Source organism: Apodemus sylvaticus, chromosome 16 (genome assembly GCF_947179515.1).
Source record: "Apodemus sylvaticus chromosome 16, mApoSyl1.1, whole genome shotgun sequence".
Classification (NCBI taxonomy): domain Eukaryota; kingdom Metazoa; phylum Chordata; class Mammalia; order Rodentia; family Muridae; genus Apodemus; species Apodemus sylvaticus.
The window spans coordinates 48,334,274-48,354,408 of NC_067487.1; the positions used below are offsets into that span (position 1 = coordinate 48,334,274).

Genomic DNA, 20,135 nt, shown 5'->3' on the forward strand with positions numbered 1-20,135 from the left:
GTTAATGTTGCTCTCAGCTCCTAGCAAACCCTGTATCTTTGTCCACAGCATTTCCACAGTTGCTCTCAGACAGTGTAAGCACAAAGAATCAAGTGTGTCTTGAATGGAAGATAAAGAGAGCTAAGCAACAATAAGAAAACTAAACATCTCAGCCTGACTGCACAAGTTTATAATCTCATTTACTAGAGAGGCTGAGACAGGCTCTAAAGTTCAAGGGCAGGCTGGGCATAAGTTCTAGACCAACTCAGGCAACTTAAAGAAACCCATCTCCAAATGGAAAGCAGGTGACATCTTAGTTGTGTAGTGTTTGTGAGACCTTGAGTTCAATCTGCAACGTAAAACAAACCTAAATAACTTAACACTGACATTCAGGTATGTTACACTATAATTTAATCTGTAGTTCATTAAACCCAAGACTTAACAGGCACTTACTGGTCTTATTTTTAGAATCCTTTCATAATGCATGAAGAACTTAACATCAGTGGACCTGAAAAATCTGCTTCCAAATTAGCAAATGTAGATTAATGAATCTAAGCATTTCCTGGTTGGCAAACAGATATTACCCTCCTTGTAGCTAATTTTCAAAGACTTTGTGAACCTTAAGAATCCTTGAAAGAAAGATAATTTTTTCTGTCCCTGGAAGTAAACTAGCAAACCCTTGTTAGAGAAACTAAAGCCATCCCCATAAAGATGGCCGCATGATGGTAAACCACACCTGCAGAAGCACCGCCATCTTCCTAATGGGTAAAATGATCATTGTAATGAAAACACCAGGTTTAAACTCCTTTTAAAGTTCTTATAGTTTATAGAGCCCTTCTCTTGCCACAGGAGTATGTCCAGGATCATTGCCTGAGAAATGTTTCTTACAGAAAGTTCTGGGCACCTCTGAAAGCTCAGGATTTATGAGAAAAAGTGGGAAGGGGTCAGGACTTTGATGATGACGATGATGAATGTCCGGGGGCCAGGGAGACAGTTCGGGAAAGCGGTTTTCCAAGCAAGAACAAGAACCCACGTACAGATGCTGGGTGTGGCAGAGAGGACCTGCCACCTGTATGCTGGAGTGGCAGAGACACAGTCAGGAGTTTTCCTGGGCCTCCTGGACAGCATGTCTAGACAAAATGACAAGATCTAGATCCCAGGGAAAGGCGGGGGTGGGGGGAAGGGAGAGGGGAAGAGAGGGGGTGAGAGAGGAAGAGAGGGAGAGAGGGAAAGAGGGAGAGCGCTGAGTTGACCCCTTTGGCTTCCACATGCTTTCTTACACACTTGTATGGGTACACATGAATACATACATGCACACCCAGAGACATTTATACATAGAAATAGCAGCAAAACGAGCGTACTCCCTACAGCAGGAAGTAGAATTAGGAAATATGCACTTGTCTAGAAGAAATAATGTTCAAGTAGTATTTATATTTGAGTAGGTGGGAGCTGACTTGTTGGGCACATTAGCTCTTCCAGAAGCCAGTGCCTAGAGAAACTATTCTTCTGCAACAAAGCCTGGGGTTCCTTCATTTCAGCACCCCCATTCTCCTCAGGCAATTTGATTCGAAACAACTTGTTTTAGAAGTGTAGCCAGCACTGCCCAGAGTAGGGACATGGGCAGATCTTGTTTTCCTGCCGGGCTGTACAGCTGCCAGCCATTTAGTGTCTGCCTGGTACTCGGGCGTGTTTTCCTCTTTCCCTGCCCCCTCTTGTGGTTTCTACAATCAAAATGGTTGGGTTTTTTTTTTTTTTTAAATGGGAAGGAGCCCTCCTTCTCGTAATCTCAGCCCCAGATCTGCTTTTGAGTCTGCATGCTTCGTTTTATTCCCTGAAGGATAATTTGAAGATTTGAGTAATTAACCCAAGACTCCTAGGATGCTGTCTCTTGGAAGGGAGCGATTTTGCTGTGGAGTTGGCCGCTGTCAAGCACTAACTTCTTAATAATAGAGCCTTTCAGACCCTCCGCCATTGGCACAATGATGTACTTCAAGCTAGTGGCTTGGCAGGGTGTAAGCAGGCCACTTCTATTCTTCCTTTACACAAAATGGTCCTCTTGATCTCTGGGTTGGAGCTATTTTTATTTTAGTTTGGTTTTTTTTTTCTGCTTTTTAACTTGGGGAGCAAAGCTTTCTCTTATATTTTGATCCACTGCTTAATCCCACCCTGCCCCGCAAAGACCCGCAAACAGACTCCCTTCCCAAGATCAGCAACTAGTCCCCCTTTCAGTATATTTAGAATCCTGCCTTTGAGAAAGGCTGGAGACTCAGCTGCTGGAGGAACTAGGAGCTTGCTTCTCTGATCCCAGTACACTTCCTGCTATTAACATGGTAATGCCCCTGGCACAGCTCTGGGGACAATCACACCTGCAATTAAAAGCCAAATTAGGACATATCTTTTCTTGGCAAATGGGACCCACAGAAATCTGAGGACAGCTGCAACCCCACCATGCCCACCACCCACCTGCCTTTTAAGGCACCCTCCTTCCCAAGCCTTTAGCAAAGAAAGGAGCTATACATTTCAGGGTTTTTGTTTGCTTGCTTGCTTGCTTGTTTGTTTGTTTTAATTTGATGAGTTGGTGCATCTTAAATGACGGATCAAATGCTTAGCAAACACTTGTGTAACAAGCACTGAGACACACAGACGTCAGTTTCCATGGGTATCACACCCAGGATTGAAAGTATAAGATCTAACTATAGGTACTTAGAACATCTAAAATAACTGTATGCACTCATAAATAACAACCTGGAGAAAAGTCATATACAGTTAAATGACATGACAGTTAAACTTCATTAAAAATCAAGGAAACACTTGACGTTTAAAAGTGATTTATAGCTGGGCAGTGGTGGCACACGCCTGTAATCCCAGCACTCTGGGAGGCAGAGGCAGGCAGATTTCTGAGTTTGAGGCCAGTCTGGTCTACAGAGTGAGTTCCAGGACAGCCAGGGCTACACAGAGAAACCCTGTCTCGAAAAAACCAAATCCAAAAAAACCAATAAAAAAAAAGTGATTTAGAGCTGAATTTTCTCTCCTTTCAAGGATTCCAAAGCATCCCTTTCTTATGCTTCACTTGTCAACAAAGTTGGTTTTTAATTGCTGGATCATTTCAAAAGCATACCCACTGGGATTTTAAAACATACTTCAAACATTATAGGACGGGTTTTGTATATAGCTTATGGTGAAACACTTGCTTGGACAATGCTTTGGGTTTGATCCCAAGTTCCAAGATGATTCAGTATATGAACAAATAAAAGTTAACATGGGGCACTTTATACAACAGGGACTTCCTAAGCCTTAAAAATCACCTAGTTGGACATCTTCTAAGGGATGTCAAGAGAGACCACAGACACTCTGACACTCTCAGTCCAGGCTGGGAAGACAAGGCTACCCATAATGCTGGCCCACCACTGTGCGTCATTGGCTGACCTGAAGTGGGAGCTGCTCACAGCTACATCTCCTGCTATTCCCACAGCCTGCTGCCCATGGAAGGTCTCGTAAGACAGATCTTCATGCTAACAAATCCTTTCTTCCCTACTTTTTCTATTCCTTGCTTCCTTGCGCATCATTGTGGCTACTTTTCTTTTTCCCCAGGCATCTGCCTGTGTCTGTCTGTGCTCTGCCTCTGCCTCTGCCTCTGCCTCTGCCTCTGCCTCTGCCTGTGACTCTACCCCTGCCCCTGCCCCTGCCTCTGCTTCTGCTGAGCACTAGGCTTAAAGGTGTGTCCTCTATACCTGGGAAGATATAACTTTATAAAATCACTCCACCTGCCCCCAACCCCCAAAAAACAAAATATCATGTTTTTAATCATATTACTTCTCCCAGCTCTGTGCCATCCAACTTTAGTAGGTTAGCTTTCCATGTGAGAAAGGACGCAGAAAAACAAATACAGACTTGGGACTGAAGGAACAATGTAAAATCACACACACACACACACACACACACACACACACACATACACACACACACACACACTGCTGGCTGTAGGTAGCACCTTCCATTAGCAGCAAAATCTAATGGTACAGGTCTCTATTTTATTAATAAAGATACTACAAATGACTTACTTAATGCTATGCTGATCATGGCGTTCTGGGTTACAGACCATATCCTGACAAGGAGAGTGCTTGCTCGGTTTCCACTTTTGGTCCGTTATTGTATGTCACAAAAAAATGTTAACATGACATGACCATGGCTTGAGTGTAATGCCCTAAACCATCATGACAAGTTTCTCTTTTTTGTTGTTGTTGTTTTAGGGATGAGCCCTTTGGGTCTGAGATAGTGAAGTTAAGTTTATGTGACACCAACGAATCAGGGAACACGCTGCAAGTACAACCTAGAGATGAGACCTGAAGGTTGCTCTGTGTCCCCCCACCCCAGTTCAGACAGTGAACACAGTCCACATCTGTGTCCACTGTCCTCAGGGTGTCCTCTATCTGTCTCTATCAAAATCCCTCAAGACTGGCACTTTCAGAGTTGCTATGCCTGTACACATATTGGGATTTTTAAAGGCTTAGCATCCCAGTCAATATTCCTTGCCTGGCTTGGCCTCTTGTCCCAGATCTAATTGAACCTCTAAAAAGTACTTAATCGTCTTGGACACACACACACACACACACACACACACACACACGAGTGTGGTCTTGCTATTGGTCAAAGGGCTCAGGAACCCAGGGAAGGTGCTATGTTCCCTGGTCCCACTAAGCCCCCTGGGATGCTTTCCCAGATCACAGAGTGATTCAAGCTTAGAGTTTGGCTGAGAGGCTCTACGCAGGCTTTACAAGGCTCTCAGAAAGAACTCTGCCTTCTCCCACAACCATTCTCCTTATAAGTTAGACTGTAGAAAAAAACCAAACACCACCACAACAAGACATAGAAAGCAACTCTCTGAAATTCAAACTGAACAATGGAATGAATTTCCCTTTCCCCTCTTGGATAACTCAGCTCAGTGTTTTAAGCCTTCAACAAAAAACTTACTGTTATTGGCTGAAAACATGAGTTTATAATCTTTTTTCTTAATTCTGTGGATCCAATCCATGGAGTTTATTTTCTCTTCAATACCATCTTTGCCCGGTGGAACTCATTATTCATTTACACATCTAGAGGATAAATAGGGATATGACTCTCTCTCTCTCTCTCTCTCTCTCTCTCTCTCTCTCTCTCTCTCAAGCATTTAGAAATGGAATACTTTAAAAGAAAATATCAGAACTTGTTTTGCAGCGAGTCCAGAACAACAGGCATCATTGTGGCCTAAAGTTAGGGTCTTACCAACAGTTTAGGGGACAAAAACCCCTGAAACAGACCATTATTATATAAGATTTAGATTAAATATTCTTAGGTTCCAGATGGATTTCAATTTCCATCTTAGCATGTGTATCTACTTGCATTTTAAACGTGACTTTTAGAAAAAGAGCTCAGTGTGGTGCTAAATTAAATATAGATGGCACTAATCGCCTTATCTCGGGGTAGGGTACGTGATCCTCAGCCTGATTGTCAACATAGCACATTTTTTTCCAGGATTCTGTATATTAAGGGGAATATGACAAGATCTAGTTTTATTGAGACGCATGTGTCCAGCTCATCATAAAAAGACAGCTCCTGACTTGTCAACATTAATTGTTGACAAGCATCTCAGAGGCACAAATGATCGATTTCCTGCTATGCCTGACTTCCCTGGAGACCGGATCGGGAAATACTCCATAGAGTCTCTTCCGTTACAGAGGACCGGAAATGCTAATAAGATCATACCTAACATTTATTTTGTAATAGGCATAGTTCCTGGTGATGGTTTACATGTGTGGACATACCTGTTTCTAGCAATATCAAGGAAGGACATGAATACCCTTAGTTGAACTTACTACAGAGGAAACCGACTCACAAAGAAGGTAATCTTTTTTCCCACAAGTGAGCAATGAATTTGATCACAGTGGGGAGGTCTACCTTTAGATGGCATTAGCCCTGTGTTATTCAAGATATATATAGCACTAAACAATGTCTGGTAACAACATTCAAAAATGAAACTCAGCCGGGCAGTGTGGCTCATGTCCGTAATCCCAGCACTCTGGGAAGCAGAGGCAGGTGGATTTCTGAGTTTGAGGCCATCCTGGTCTACAGAGTGAGGTCCAGGACAACCAGGGCTATACAGAGAAACCCTGTCTCAAAAAAAAAAAAAAAACCAAACCCAAAAACCCAATAATAATAATAATAATAATAAAAAAATTAAAAAAAAGAAAAGAAAAAGAAAAGAAAAGAAAAAGAAACTCAAATGATATAACCCAAAATTATCATTTCAGGATCTAACAATATAAGGTTGTTGATGAAATATTTTACATTGAAATATTGTTAAACCAAATCCTTGCCTTCTTTATAATTTATGTTTCCAACATACTTCAGTTTGGCTAGACATGCTTTATGCTTTATGCCAATGGGGACTTGCATTGACCCATCATGAATAGTATCTAGGCTTGGCTGGAAATGAGGCTGGTCTTTGCCCTATATGGCATTTAAACTTCAGAATGGTAGAGAAGAAGAAGATTTAGGCTGCAGATCCTGGAATAGATGGAAGATCGTGGAATAGATGGGAGTCTTGGACCATTGGATGGAGCCTTTGTGTATGTTAAGGAGGGCTAGTGTGGAGGGACTGCCTGGCTCTCAGCATGGCTGAAACAATAGATTACCACATCCATCAAAGGCCACAAACTCCAAACCCACCTGTCCTGTGTGTCCTCCTTCTTGAGCTCTGTGGCCTCCCTATGGGTCAAGAGATATGGAGAGGCTAACCCGACTGGACATTCTTTGGGTGTGTGGCTACTCAGAACATGCTACACAGTCCTGGTTCTGGGTGTCAGCGTCAATATGGAAGTAAGGGCTTGATTTGTATTATGGGATTGTTCTGTGCCAACAAGAGACTGTTGTACACAACCCAAGAGGTGTCATCACCATCTGCAGCTAAAGTTCAGAGAGCTCATCTGGACCCCTGCACCCCACAGGCACTGAGAATTATACATATTTTTCTCTGCTTGACTATTTTCCCCCTCCTGAAAAAAGTCCTGTTTGGGGTGGCTGCAGTTTCCTTCTGGCCTCTCTTGTGCATTGTAACCTTTTTCTTTAAGACAAAGTCAGTCATTTCTAAGGGACTGTGAGTTGACCGTCCTACTGCCTGAGATCTCTCTGGAAGGAGATAGTTTTAGGTTTTTAGTGTTTTATCAACCAGGTGGATGTCAGAGGACAGGCAGCTGACAGTGACTGGGGGACCCAGGAGTCAATGGGAACAAAGGATAAGTGGGAATGAAAACTATTAGGAGGAATGAATAGCGTATGTTAGGAGGAGGGTACTTCAGACATGGAGGGCAGGATCCTCCATGGAAGCTAGCTCAGTGTGCCCACCAGGCGCACCCCATTAGAGATTTGTCAGCTATGACTATTCTACCCAGCCCCACCATCAACCCAGTCTTGCTCACTGTTGTAGATGACACTGGTAAGAGCTGGGGATGAGGGTGTCTGGCGTATAAAAGCAACTCTGATGTCTGTGTGGAAGAGCGCATCTTCCTGTGGTTTTCATCTAAGTCAGTATATTTTAAACTTCATTCATAGAAAGAAAGAAAATAAAACATTTAAACTACTAGTGTATTTGAAGTACTTAACTACTTTGAAAAACAGTGACAATTTCTAATAACAATGAACTCCTACATGCCCAATGACCCAGCAGCTTTATGCCTGTGTAGACCCCATGTGTACATGTATGCATGTTCGCCAGAAGGTAAACACTAGAATGCACATGGAGCTTATAGTAGTTTTTTAATGAATGGAAACAGGCCCAACGTCATCCACGGAAGACTTGTTTAAAAAGTACAAAGTCATATGACACATGGCATGTGTCTCACGTACATACATACACGTACACCTGCAGCCTAAGAATAAACAAACTCCAACAACCATATTAGTTTTCAAAAATTAGCGCTAACCAAAAGGAGTCAGACACCAGAAAACACACGCAACCTAATTTCCTTTACACCAAGTTCAAAACAGAGCAAATTAGTTTTGAGATATGTCAGGCTACTCTAGTTTGCACTGTAAACCATGATGTACAACCTTTGCAGTACTGAACTAAAAGCAAAATAAAACAGCCCTTATCCATCCCCTATGTAGAACTCTCTGGTTGCTCTAGTCAAGCCTATCAGTGACCAGTAAGTGGATTTACAGTAATTAGTGGATTAGGTCCTATAATTTGAAAAACACTGATATTCACGCTGGCTAGGCTTTCAGAGTGGCTCATGGGTTAGCTGATCTCACTAAGCCTCAGTGCCCTCTCCATAAACACAGGGAAATGACGGCGCCGTTTGCCAAGAGTATTGTGGAATTGGATGTGCTAAGGTACATTACGTTTTTAGCATATTGACTAGACCGTCAGTGTGTGCCTTACACATGTGCATGTGCACATACAGGCACAGACATAAACAGGCACATACACACATACACACACACACACACACACACACACACACACTTTTATTAGATATCCAGATCTTTCTTCCAGAAAATAAGCCTTCCAAATCCTTGTTCTCAGTTTGTGCTGATAAGAGGAGCCAGTCTTCCCAAGGAGACTTAGAGGTGACTCACTACTGCTCTAGTGAAGCCAAGTTCCTTGTTGAAGACCATCTGGGATTTCTACCTCAGGGTGGGCTCCTTTAAGCTCTCTTCCTGTGTTCCCACACCATGCTCCCCTGGGCTGTTTTCTTGTCTGCTCTGGCCTCTTTGGCAGGGCCTGAGTTCATTTGGCCATGTACAGTGAAACTGTACTTGAACGATCTTTGTTTCTTAAAAAGTCATCTTAGCTTGGGAAATGTTGGCCACTGCTAAGAGTAAGCCCTCCTACTTGGCTGTGGGGTCTGACCAGCCCCCATCGCTTCCTCCAACAACAGGGGCTTTATGCTCTCATGCAAAAAGACCAGCTGTCAGCTTAGATTTCCCTAATCCAGCCCGATCCCAACTCAGCCAACCAACAGTCGCTATCTGGGGGAAGCCCATCTGTGAAATGCGGCAGTGCCCTTACTGGAATGACATGTCATAAAAATTAGTTTGGGCACTAATCTAAAGCAGCTTTGTGCTGAGTCGAGGGACTGCAAGGTCCCAGTTGGTGTCCTTCTCTTTGCTGAAGAGCTGGACCAGACAGACTAACAGAGCAGAGCATGAACACACCAGCAGTGCCCCACACCTTGCTAGTCACTCCCAACCTGGAGAGATGCCATCTTTACCACGCCCCTCAGTCCTCTCCACCAGGAAGCTCTGAGAGCCGAAAGGGTGTGGGTGAAAGGAAGTCCACTGTTTTGTGTGTAGTGCTAGTGGTAGGCAAAGGCCATGGAGGTCTTTTAACTGTTGGTTAACTTTAACAATCTATGGTTCAGTTTAAGGATAATGAGCTTTCTTAAGATTCTTCCTCTGTAACTGTTCCCTCTCACCCTGGGAAGAATATGTGCTCCCCAAACACATAGCTTCCTCTGACCTACGGAGGAAGACACGGTCTTTAGGCTGACATTTGCTTGAGTGGGATGGCCAAGGTGACTTTTCTGTCTGGCTGCCCTGCCTAACTCTTTGCTTCCGTCTTGGTTGCACGCACCCAGCACATTTCAATGCTGTCTCCTAACTTGCTTTCCCTGAACTCCACTTTCCTTGTAGTCTCCAATCCAGAGCTACAAAGAGACTCTGGTAGGTGCCCAAAGCAAGGACAGCCAATGGAAACTGATCTGACCTCTACTGTGCCTGCTCCCTTCCCAGTCTTGCTGAGCATGGCACAAGTCATTAAGGCTTGAAACAAGTCCCGGACTTCAAGGATCTTGACATGAGGAACTGACCTGCCCATACATAAAGACTATTACTCCTTTTACCCCTGTCTCTGGCAAGACATAGGGACGGTTCCAGTCTAGCAAAGCAGTTTCTCCCTGAGCAGTCCGGTTCCTACCATGTCTCCATGCTTGAGTCACACTTGTCCACTGCACAGTGACTTGTATGGAAGCACTGCTGTGTAGCCTCGTGGTGGTAAGGGTGCATTGTGCAGTTCATCAAAGATAGTTTTCCCTCAGACTGTCTGGCACCAGGCTGAAATTTTAAAAAGCTGACTAAGGTCAATTAAATTAAAAGGCAGATTTCATAGCAATGCTCTCAAGGGGACAAGGGTGGCCAACAGTCCTCTTTAACCCTTAATCGGCTGTATGGTGTACTTAATTTGTGACACTTCAAAAGAGTCACCATGCCAGAGTCTCCTCATCCAGTGGTGGAGCAGCCTAACCTCTACCAACATCACAGTGCCACCACCACAGCATCACCAACATCACAGCACTCCCACCAGCACAACAGCAGCACCAGCAGCAGCGCCACCACCATCATAGCACCAGCACCAGCACCACAACCACCATCACAGCACCACCACCATCACAGCACCACCACCATCACAGCACCACCACCAGCACAGCACTCCCACCAGCACAGCAGCAGCACCATCACAGCACCACAACCAGCATCAGCACCAGCATCAGCACCACCACCATCATAGCACCAGCAGCAGCAGCAGGACCACCATCACAGCACCACCATGCCTGCTGGATCCATACTAGGGTTTGCCTGGTTTGATCTTGTGTATCTCTCTTACATACTGATGGTCCTATACCCATACACACACTATACCCATGCACATACTGGAAATACAAAGTGGAATCCACGGGGTGGGGCAGGGGATGAAGACAGATAGAGACAGAGAGAGAGACAGAGAGACAGAAAGACAGAGAGACAGAGAGAGAAACAGAGAGACAGAGAGACAGAGAGAGGGAAGAGTGGGTACATGAAACTGGAAGGAAACATAGTGATGGTAGTGGGTGAGGAGGAATTGGAGGAGAGGGAAAAGGGTGGGATCAAACATACTGTATGCATGTCAATCATGCATGCATGCGTGCATACACACACTCACACACACACACACAGACACGTACACATGCACGTACACACGCACACATGCATACATTGTGCCACAGAATACAACTTTTGAACTATTTTTCAGATAATCCCAAAAGTATTTTCATACCTGCTCATATTCATATAATTTCTTGTTTAAACGCTTTTTGGAATTTGTCCTGGATGTATTGGTATTAGAAGCTTAGCGGTATGTATTCTTTAGTGAAATTCAAAAGGAAAGAAAATATAACACTTTCTAATTTAAAAAAAAAAAGAGTCCTTTTTTTAAAGAAGCACTTTCTTTGAACTAATTATGAGTATTTCCTGATTTCCCCTTCTTTTGTTGTTTCTGTTTCTCAAATCAGTCTTTGGGATAGCCTATGGTTTTGGCCACACCTTCATTTCAAAGCTGAGGGGCCTGTTTCATAGCTTGAGGGATCTGGAGAGCATTTTCTATGGGCTTTCTCCATCTCTAATAAAGTTGGGCAAGAAAAAAAAAGACATCTGTTGAATAAAACCATGCTTGTGGCATTGTATACGAAGAACTTGTGCATTTACCAACAAACCATGGAAATTCTCATGCTGTCTTGAAAAAAAATTACACAAGGCAGGCCTGGAGAGATGGCTTGGTGGCTAAAAGCACTGGCTGTTTTTCCAAAGGACCCTGGTCAGTTCTAGGCACCCACATGGCAGCTCACAGCTGTCTGTAACTCCAGTTCCAGGGGATCTGACACCTTCACGGAACACACATGCAGGGCAGAACACCAATGCACATAAAATAAAAATAGATAAATTATTTTTAAAATGATTACATGGGGCTGAAATTAAAACCGTGGGAGAAATGCGAAAACATTTTCTTGTTTAATTCATTTACTGACCTGTTAGCTTAGTTTGGACTCACCTGTCAATCAAGTGTACACTATTTCCCTAAGTTCTGGCATCCCCTTTAAGTGACCCCACCAGTCATTTTTCACAATGCATCTGATGCTTTTATGCTAGCATTCAGTGTCATGGGAAGAACACAGCACGAGACAGGGGATTGAGACCATGGACCACTTCTTAGAGTACTAAGATTTAAGTTTTAGAATGATATTTAGCTGGGTATAAAATAAGGGGTGGGGGACAGATATTCCCAGTGAGCATGAAAAGATGTCTGCTCAATAAGGACACACCTCAGTATGCCTTGGAACTAATGTATCTTCATTTCAATGCTGTTTCCCTCGCTTGACTTGCACACTTGTTATTTAGCACTTGCTTAACAAAATTAAAGTGAGTCAGTATATCTCTCCAGTATTCCCACTTTTCCTATTTAATTTTAGGCTCCTTGGGAGAGAGACTGTGTCTTATTTCTAACTCAAGGCTACCAGATATGCTGCTCCAATCGACAGATCATAAAAGGGGAAAGAGATTAGGAGAATGTAAGCACTGGTGAATACATTGTGACAAATCAGGCCAGAGTCCTGGAATGAACTGAGAAAGAGAAAGATAGAGTTGTGTCTGGTGCCACAAGCCTGCCATACCAATCACGTGGGAGGCAGAAGCAAAGGCATTGTAAGGTCAAGAACTTCCTGAACTACAGAGCGCATTCAAGACCAAGCCCGGCAACCTAGTGGGACAGTGTCTCAGAATAAAATAAAATGGTTGGTGATATAGCTCAGGGTAGAGATGGTGCAGCATGACCCCTTGAGTTAGATTCTCAGTAATGAGGGAGAGAGAGAGAGAGAGAGAGAGAGAGAGAGAGAGAGAGAGCACATTTATAATTCTGGCATTGGGGAAGCATAGAGGGGGTTTGCTGGCCAGCCTGCCTAATCTGCTTGTAAGTTCCAGGTTAATGAGGGAACCTGTCTGAAAAAGCAAATGACATTTGATAGCATCTGAGCAGTGGTACCTAAGGGTGACCTCAGACAACTCTCCCCCTCAAAACACACACACACACACACACACACACACACACACACACACACACACACACTGAACATGCACAATATCAAATCAGTAAGTAGCAATTTCTCTTGGGTGTTATTCAGTGTAAGTGAAACCATAACATCAGTTTAAAAGTTTGAAAGAAACAGACCCAAAATATACAACATCAGTATGGGACATGGGCAAGTGAAGGACACAGCCTGGGCCCAGCAGGCTTCAGCATGTGTGGTGGGACAGCACAGTGTTGGCAGACTGAGGCTGGGATGTCTCTGGTCCCAACTGACTGTATTATCCTATCAGGAGACCCCAAGAGTGCAGAGAACTGGGAGGGTGGCTTCGTTAGGCTTCCTGTTTTAATTTTATGTGAGTTGACTTTAAGCCTCAATATCTGCACCAAGGAAGGTACAATGCAGCAAGTGAGTTCTCAGCACAGCATTCCTGTGAATGTCACCCTTGTCTTAAGTCTCTGTGACGAGATCACAAGACTCAGGTCAGATGGACAAAAAGAACACAGGACTTTGGCAGCAGAATTCTAGACTTTTCTACCAGCTTCTCTAAGATTCATGAAGAAGCAGAGGATGATCTAGGAGGGGGCACTCATGAGGGGGGTGGGGACAAGGGTTGGAGAGTGGAGAGAAATATGAGCCAGGTACAGTGACTTTCATGTGTTAAGATGACACGATGAAACCTATCATTCTGTATTCTAAAAAAATAATTTCATTTGAAAAGAAAATTAGTCAGACATGATGGCTCATACCTTTACTTCCTATGCTTGTTGATGCAGGAGGATTGTAGTGAGTTCCAGGCAATCCTGAGATACAGGATGAGTCTATATTTAAGAAGAGGAGGAGGAAGAAGAGGAAGAAGTAGAGGAGGAGGAAATGGAGGAGGAGAAGAACTGGCTTTATAGAATTGACAGTGAAAACATTGTGTATTCTGCTATAATTTCAAAAAGAAATATGACACAAATCATGAAAGTAAACAAAAGGACAGTGCATACTGTTTCAACATGTTGCCATGTTGTAAAGGACCAACTGCAGATTATCTGTTGAGAACACAACACAGTAAGGGATAGTTTCAGTTGTTCTGGATTTATTCTGTTTTGTTTTGTTTTGTTTGGTTTGGTTTGGTTTGGTTTGGTTTGGTTTGGTTTGGTTTGGTTTTTTTGAGACAGGGTTTCTCTGTATAGCCCTGGCTATCCTGGAACTCACTCTGTAGACCAGGCTGGCCTTGAACTCAGAAATCCGCCCGCTTCTGCCTCCCAGAGTGCTGGGATCACAGGCGTGCTTGTTCTGGATTTATTATCCTGCCTGACTTCAGTTAGCCTGGTGTCTAAACATGTCCCCTTATTCAGATTCTGTCTGCAGGAGTACATGTATGTATGCGTGTGTGTGAACATTCATTCATTCAGGTATGTGTGCATTTGTGTGTGTGTGTGTGTGTGTGAATCCTCATGGTCTCTTTGAGGCTGGATTCAGTATTGTGTTTATGTTTTCATTGATAAATCAAACAAAATTTTGACAGATGTTCCCTCTATATTTATATGAATTCAGTTCTTAATTGTTTTGAAAGTTGTAGCTTTATAAACTGTAGGAGTCTGATGATATGACAGGCGTCCTGTGGTGACTGAGAAAAGCACCGTGTCATCTGGAATCAGCACCTTAGAATCATTCAGTTAGCATCTGTAATGTTATGCAGTGTGTTTTGTACCTTTCCGTCCACAGGTGCATTAAGAGAAAAGCACCAACAGGGACTGGCATTTTGTAAACCATTAAGCAAGCCAAGAATGGGGTCAGTCATGGGGAACAGAACTGAACAATTTTCTAATTGGCAAGAAATGTTTGAAATGTTCTACTGTCCTTCAGAACTAGTCTTCCTTACAGCCATGAGCATGTGAAATCCTTGCAAACTTTCCAGTCAGGAAGCATTTCCAACAGAAAGGGAAACTTGGAGGAAATGTATCCATGGGGAAAGGCTACTTCCTTATTTGTGTCCCAGAAGGACAGGACACTTGGTGTATCAGCATTCTCATCATTGTCGTCCACCACTTAAATCTCAATAGAAAATTGAAATATTATGGGAATATAGAGGCACATTTGCCTCTATATGTTTCTTGGTTATTCCTAGCTAATTAACTTTCAAGGCTCAAGGTACACTAGAGTCTATTTTGTAAGGACCCTAAAATATCTGAGTTAAATTTTTCCAAAGAAATCTTGAAATTAGCCAATATAGTAACTCCAATTATTTAAGAGATTTACCAGAGAACTGAGCAGGTTTGCATACACATTTTCCATGTTCTTAAAATATGTTTATTGAATACAGAGAGTGCACATGTGTATTTGTAACAACGGCTGAAGAAATAGAGGCCATGAATTTGACAGGGGAAGAGTTGGAAGGAGAAAAAGGATTCAGGAATTACATTTTAATTAATGACATTTAGGTTAGTTGATTTTGTTTCTCAGTTAACATTGGGGTAATCATTCTCACAAATCCATTTATCACAAATTAGTCATCTCTTTCTTTGTTTCTTTGTTTCTTTCTTTTTTCTTTGTTTCTTTTTTGGTTTCTTTATTTCTTTCTTGGTTTGTTTGTTTCTTTTTCTTTCTTTCTTTCTTTGTTTCTTTCTTTCTTTAAGATAGAGTGGCCCAGGCTAGCCTCCAACTTACCATCTTCCTGTCTCAACTTCCTCAGTCCCGGAATTATAAGGGCATGCCATGACATATAGATTTTACTGAGTCTTAATAAGTTAGATGCTAGCCAGCATCAGTTACCTTCATTTGAAAGAATGAAAACAAAACTTTACCTTGGGCAAAGCTAATTTTTACAAAATACTTTCTAATATTGATTTTTATTGATTTTATTTAATTAATATTTTTATAGAGATTTTATTTCCTTTATTGAGAAACTTAAGTCTTGGGTACATCAAAACCAATTTCTGGGATGGGGGAAAAAAACAGAATCCACAATAGAAAAAAAAAGTTATCATCTGGGCCACAACAAAGCCCAGAGAATATAATTAATATATTTTTTTAACTAAAAACAAAATAAAACAACAACAACAACAAAATCTTCTCTTTTTACTTGGCCATGTCCCTCAGGAAGCCCGCAGAAGGTCTAGAGCCACGGTCATATGACCACCCAGGCAATGTGTTCAGTGATGCAGAACTGGAGCAGGAATAATAAATGTCTCCCTTGGTGAATGATTCAAATAAAACCAGATTGTCCTTGGGTTCAGTTTCATCCCTGGGCAGACAATAAATCATTCCACTGGCTGGGTATGGAATATGCCCCTTGGAACAGATTCCACGTGATTTAAGTTCCTTCTCTCCAGAGAGCGCCTTTGGCAAGGCTTTCTCCACACACAGGTGAAAGGCGGTTTTCACAGACAGAAAGCAAGCTCAGGAGTCTTTCCTGCAAAGAACCATCACAGATGGCAGGACTTCTGGAACCTAACAGCTAACACTCACTCAACAGAGGAGACCAAGAGTTGTGTGTCTCAAGGAGCCCTCCAAATGGTTCTCGCACAGACCCACTAACAAGGAGAGTCTGGGGGATCATAGAACAAGAAAAACACAAATGACATTCCCCAGAAAGCACTGGCTTCTCACAGAAGAAGGTCGAAGAGACTCACACCTCTTGGAAGGAAAATTATACACGGAGTTTCAAAGATGGCCTTGCCTTAGCAGGGTTTATTATTGTGGCCAAATACAATGGAGCCCACTGCTCTGAATACATTTCAATTGCAGGCCAAAAGGGAGAAGCCTTCCTTAAGGCGAGCAGCTCTGGCACATCCACAGGGGCATGTCATGTCGGCACATGGACACACGCTCAGAGAACTCTGTGCCAGGCTTTCATATCCAGCCTGGAGACTTTCCTTTTTACAGACAGACAAAGAATTGTGACTTCGGTTAAAGACAGGGTTGCTTGCTCCCGCGTTGAGACCTGCTGGCCTTTACTATCTTGGCTAAACCCGGGTGGGTGGTTCCGGTGTTCCGCAGCAGCCCCTCCCTCCCTGCAAACTGCAACAAGAGCTTTCATCTCTTAACGCTGTACAAAGTTGATTTCTTTTTGCCCTCGAGGGGAGGCCTTTATTAGTCTCTGCTGACTGGAGTGAACTGACCTGCTTAAGGTCCACCGGGAAAGAGTGCCCAAACTGGATTCGCCACATCGGAATCTTTTGGAACAAGTCCCAGGCAGGCCCTGGCTGTGGAGGACACAGAGGCTGTGTTTTGCGGCTGCAGTTAATCCACTGCGATCCACATGGTGGTTTATCTGTTGGGTCACCTCCCTCCTACAAGGCTATGCGTTTTGATTTTCTTTTTTTTCTCCCTGTGTGAGCTAGATGTTACTACCTCTGTGGCATTTTTTGATCTTGTCAAATGTTAACGCTTTGGACCGAAGTTACCGCAGGAAGCTGTGCCCGGCCTCACAAAAGTCAGATGGAGAAATTCCAGTCCTGCGGCAGGGTACGGACACGTCTCACACAGAGTTGTGACATGTCTGTGAACTATGATTGTGCGAGTGTACAGATGGCTTTTCCTACAGAGAGGAGTAGACTACAACATGCCTCTTCTTTAGTATGAGCTTTGAGGTTTTCGTTTTTTTCATGCTCACTCATAAAACAAAACAAGACAAAACCGTTTGGTTTCAACCCTAGGACAAGGGACTGAGGTGTGTATTTTACATACAAAGCAGACATGGCCTCCAGGTTCTCCCAGCATCCCTCAGTCCTACCTGGCATACCCTGTCCCTAACCCTGAACTTTCCAGCCCACAGGCTAAACTGTCCTTTCCCCAGAGGCTCTGTCCTAAATAATCCAGATATTCTCTCTCTCTCTCTCTCTCTCTCTCTCTGTCTCTCTCTGTCTCTCTGTTTCTCTCTCTCTTATGATTTATTTATTTTATGTATATGAGTGCAATTACAACTGTCTTCAGACACACCAGAAGAGGGCATCAGATCCCTTTACAGATGGTTGTGAGCTACCATGTGGTTGCTGGGAATTGAACTCAGGGCCTCTGGAAGAGCAGTCAGTGCTCCCAGTTGCTGAGCCATCTCTCAAGCACCCGCCCCCTTCTAACTCTGTGTGTGCACTCTCTCTTTTTTCTCCCCCCAACCCCTTCTCTCTCTTCATAGCAACTTCCATGGCCTCCTTCCTTGGGACCAGTGGACTCAATGAGAGCAGCTTCCCAATTATATTAATATATAATTAAAATAACCTAATCCGGCTTAAACTGGTTCATTTCACCAGTAGAGAAATAACTTATTAAAAACAAAATCCAATTTTGGACTGAGGATGTAACTTTGTAGAATCCTTGCCTAGAGCACATGAAGCCCTGGTTCAGTCCCCGATGCCACAAAACCAGATGTGGCGGCAAACTCCTATCATCTCCACACTGTCCCTCCTTAGGTGGAGCCCAGCTGTTCTAGCCTGGCTGCCTGTCTCAGTGAGAACTGACTGCATTAGTTGTTTTATTGGCTGCTGTACTTAACCAGGTCTCTCCTCAGAATCCTTAACGACATGACATTTCCTGGACTCACCTTGCAAATGGCTAATCAAATTCTGCCTGTCTCAGGGGCTGCTTCAGAACCAACAACTGGAGAGTGCCTGTGATGATGGAATTGTTTAAAAACTATACTATACATTATATATGTATAGTATATATAAAAACTATATTATGTATAAACTATATATATATGCATATATAAGCTATTTATAGGTTTATACTACCTATAAACTGTTTTATAAGAACCCTAAAATCATTGAACAAAGGAGATTTGTGCTCTAATGAAGCTCCCGGACTAAGGCTCTATATTCCCAGGAGTTAGAAAAGTTACAATCTGCAAGGTTATACGCAGAGTAGAACAGTTCCCATGAAATTGCTGATTTGATTGGCCATTTGACTTATACAAATATCAATCTCATATGAGTTAAATTTAATCTGGGGCCATTGTCATTGGGTTTGAGTTTCTATTTAATAAGGTGCCACGTTCTTGCCAAGCGGCGGAAGGAGCCACATGTGTGGCAGCAGCTGGGCTATGCTCAGGCTCCAAGAAGCCTGCAGGACAGGGGAAGTGGGCGGCGTCTGCTCAAGCCAAAGTTTCCGAGAAGAATACAGTGTTCATCTCAATCCCCAGGGAGCAGAACCTGGTCCCATGGCTCCAGAAATGTCAGCTTTATTCCAGGCAGCTGTGCCCCGCTGTAATAAAGGACACTTTCACACCGAATGGGGCAAATGAGAAGACAGCCTCGGTGTCTCCCAAATCTGACAATCTCAGGGATGCAAATGAGGATGAAAGGGGGTGGGGGGGTTCCAGTGAGCCCAGGGCCAAATGTTTTCTTTTGTTCAGTTCTTAGGCTCACAGGGAAGATGAAGATCCTTCGTGGGTTTTACACATTTGTGCTGTCCCTTAGGACAGGAGGGCCTCCTGCACCCATAATTTTATATTAGGTATTGTCACCAGCTCTGCTGACAGTGTGGTGGCTCTTGCTGTCCTTCCCAGCACAGTCCAGGAGGTTCTTAAGAAACACCTATCCCCTTCGCCTTGCTGGCCCTCATCTGATTCCATTTGAGTGTATTTGATTTTTTAAAAAGTATGTAATGTATATGCATGCTTGCTTGCATGCATGCGTGTGTGTGTGTGTGTGTGTGTGTGTGTGTGAGCACGTGTGTGTGTGTGTGTGTGTATGTGTGTGTGTGTGTGCACTGTGCACACACGCATGCAGATACCTCATCATGCATCCTTGTGATGAGACCAGAGGTTGATATTGCATATCTCCTGTCTCTCTCTATGAGCCCTCCTAAGATCCTGGGAGACAGGATTTCCCACTGAACTTGAAATCGCTGCTTTTCCTAGATCAGTTTATCCCAAGGCCCCAGGACCCACCTGCCTTTGTGCCCACGGGAGTCATAGGCATGTACCACTAAGCCCACCTTCTTTGTGGGTCTAGCATTCTGACCCACATGCTTGCTGAAATTATGTGTGTTTTCTTTTATGTTTTTGCTATTTTCTTCATGTATGTCTTTTTAGTTTACGTAAATTTTGCTGTGCTACAAATATTGTAATGGCTTAACATGGAGAATATATAAAAGCACTCTTTAACCAGAAGTCAGAAAATTCAAGACAAAAACGGGCAAGTTGTTTGTTGTTGTTGTTTGAGGAAAGTCACAAGTCACAGGAGAGACAATCCAACTGAAAAAAACAAAGAATCCAGAGAAAGTCAGAGCAAATACACACTGCTTTGTTCCCACCAAACTTATTCCCTCCCTCTTTGCCCTCCATAAATTTGTTTATCT

At 43.3% G+C, this 20,135-nt stretch overlaps 1 protein-coding gene across 1 annotated transcript in view; it reads left to right on the plus strand.

Annotated features, from left to right (window-relative positions):
- Positions 1–11,082: 11,082 nt before the first annotated feature.
- Gpbp1 (GC-rich promoter binding protein 1) overlaps positions 11,083–20,135 on the plus strand; it is a 722,682-nt gene continuing 713,629 nt past the window's right edge. Inside the window, exon 1 of the mRNA XM_052159424.1 lies at positions 11,083–11,093. The gene's annotated coding sequence lies outside the window, so the exon portion shown is untranslated. The remainder of the gene's footprint in view (positions 11,094–20,135) is intronic.